The 3,083-nt window shown below is 43.0% G+C and overlaps 1 non-coding gene across 1 annotated transcript; it reads right to left on the minus strand.

The window, feature by feature from the left end:
* Positions 1-248: 248 nt before the first annotated feature.
* Positions 249-412, minus strand: LOC119263316. Its single transcript, XR_005130238.1, has one exon. It is a non-coding gene; the product is annotated as a U1 spliceosomal RNA (small nuclear RNA).
* Positions 413-3,083: the final 2,671 nt, after the last annotated feature.

Below are 3,083 nucleotides of genomic sequence, written 5' to 3' on the forward strand. Positions count from 1 at the left end.
TTAACCCATCCGTGAAGTGAAACACCACACTAGTGAACACACACACACTAGAGGGCAGTGAGCACACTCTTGTCCGGAGCGGTGGGCAGCCCTATCCACTGCACCAGGGGAGCAGTTGGGGGTTAGGTGTCTTGCTCAAGGACACCTCAGTCATGGACCGTCGGCTCTGGGGATCAAACCGGCGACCTTCCAGTCACAAGGCCAGCTCCCTAACCTCCAGCCCACAACTGCCCCAAAAAAATTGTCATCAGGGGAGAGCGCGAACGCAGTCCCCTACTACCAGAAATTATGCAGTCGTGATTCCCTCATTTGGGGAATTCGCAAGGGTCAGCACCACCCAAGTGCAATGGCAGATCCTCGCCCTGCGTGAACCACCTTCGTGATCATGGTATCGCCCCTGCCAGGTAAGTATGTAAGTATGTATGTATTGAAACAATCATATTCTATTGGCAGGTTTGACTTCTTCATAAAAACTGCTTTATACACGCAAACGTATCGATATGCATACAAACCTCACTGCATTAAGCCCTAAAATGGCACGAAAAGATTTATTACACACTTCTATAAGCTGAGAAAAGCTCAGCCGGTCTGCTCTGAAGTCACAGGAGTTACTGAGTGATAAGCCTTAGTATGTTCAAAGGGTTACAGGAGTAGAAGTGTCTGCAAAAATACCTAGAAATAAGAAACAATCTGTCTGAAAATGAGAAATTCAGGCAATATTGAGTACAACAAACTCCTCACTGTATTACAGTAACACGCCTGAAAGAGAATGCTTATTTGCACAATTGTAAAATTTTACAGATGCTCATATTTTTCTGTATACAGTAATTATTATAAGTTATAGTATGTCTAATCAGACCTGCACAGACATTCACACAACTCTTTCACGTCCGTTATTGTTTGTTCGATTTATTATATTTTTATTGTATTTGTGTTGATTTAAATGCTTGTTTATCAGTCTGAGTCCTTGTCTGGTTTGTTCAGTGTGTTAATGTCACAGATGTGTGCAACACACTTGGTGAAATAAAGTGATTCTGAGGTCTTGGTAACATGTTTGGCTAATAGGCACATTCAGTCAATGAATCAGCCCACATTAGACAAAGGTTTTAACATGTTCTATATTTTATGGGACCACCACTCCCCCTAAGAGGTCCCAGCATGGCAGTAAAGTCAGGGGGAAGCAGAGGCACTAATAAGAGCTTGTGCTGTAGCTTGTGAAAGTAAAACTGTTCAGAAGGACGCCTTTGTGGGTTCATTAGTTCGGTTTTATGCCCTCGGTAAATATGATGAATGTGATGCCAGGCCTGAGAGCAGCTCTGCTCCTGCTGCAGTCCTGAACCTGTTGGCTTCAGCCAGGAATAAAGTTCAACAATGCAGCACTGTTAAATATCTGTGATCACCTGTTCACTGCTAGACTGATAAGAACATGAAGCAGACGGTCACTTCCTTACACGGCCAATTCACGAGTTAAACTCTTCATTCAGAACGATAGATTAATACGGTATGCTAATGCTGTAATGCAATAAATGATATCCATCCATCCATTCTCTAAGCAACTTCTCCGTCAGGGTCGCGCTGGAGCCTGTCCCAGCGGTCATCGTGCAGAAGGCAGGATACACCCTGGACAGGTCGCTAGTGCATCGCAGGGCAGACAGACAGTCACTCACACCCAGGGGCAATTTAGCATGTCCAATCAGCCTGACTGCATGTCTTTGGACTGTGGAAGGAAACCGGAGAACCCGGAGGAACCCCACGCAGAACATGCAGACTCCACACAGAGAGAACCCCGGCCGGGGAATCGAACCCAGACACTCCTCGCTGTGAGGCGACAGCACTATCCACCACGCCACCATGCCGCCCCAATAAATTATATCTTCAGAATTAAAACTTCATGTCCACTAAATGTTCCTATTTTCAGATTGGTGTAAGATGATTCTGAGATTATTGAGCCCTGTTTTAAAATGATTTTACAGGTTATAAGTAACTACATCTACCAAAAAAGTAGACGTTGTTTATTGAAGTTAGAGAACGATCTCTGAATCACATGAGATTCATTATATAAAATGAATTACACCAAATAAAATTGTCTAGAAATGAGTTTGGAAACATTACAATAGCCTTAAAAAAAGGATATAAAGAGAGAAATTAGATATATTTGTGTACAAGAGATGGAAAAGTGCAGGTCAAATTCCATTTTTCGGTTCAGACATCATTAATAAACATCAAATAAACAAACATCACTCACCGCCGCCCTCTAAAGGCGTCATTAATAAACATCAAATAAACAAACATCACTCACCGCCGCCCTCTAAAGGCGTCATTAATAAACATCAAATAAACAAGCATCACTCACCGCCGCCCTCTAAAGGCGTCATTAACAAACATCAAATAAACAAACATCACTCACCGCCGCCCTCTAAAGGCGTCATTAACCAACATCAAATAAACAAACATCACTCACCGCCGCCCTCTAAAGGCGTCATTAACAAACATCAAATAAACAAACATCACTCACCGCCGCCCTCTAAAGGCGTCATTAACAAACATCAAATAAACAAACATCCCTCACCGGCGCCCTCTAAAGGCGTCATTAAAAAACATCAAATAAACAAACGTCACTCAGCGCCGCCCTCTAAAGGCGTCATTAACAAACATTAAATAAACAAACATCACTCACCGCCGCCCTCTAAAGGCGTCATTAACAAACATCAAATAAACAAACATCACTCACCGCCGCCCTCTAAAGGCGTCATTAACAAACATCAAATAAACAAACATCACTCACCGCCGCCCTCTAAAGGCGTCATTAACAAACATCAGATAAACAAACATCACTCACCGCCGCCCTCTAAAGGCGTCATTAACAAACATCAAATAAACAAACATCACTCACCGCCGCCCTCTAAAGGCGTCATTAACAAACATCAAATAAACAAACATCACTCACCGCCGCCCTCTAAAGGCGTCATTAACAAACATTAAATAAACAAACATCACTCACCGCCGCCCTCTAAAGGCGTCATTAACCAACATCAAATAAACAAACATCCCTCACCGCCGCCCTCTAAAGGCGTCATTAACAA

This window comes from Pygocentrus nattereri, chromosome 4, assembly GCF_015220715.1.
Source record: "Pygocentrus nattereri isolate fPygNat1 chromosome 4, fPygNat1.pri, whole genome shotgun sequence".
In the NCBI taxonomy this organism is placed as follows: Eukaryota; Metazoa; Chordata; class Actinopteri; order Characiformes; family Serrasalmidae; genus Pygocentrus; species Pygocentrus nattereri.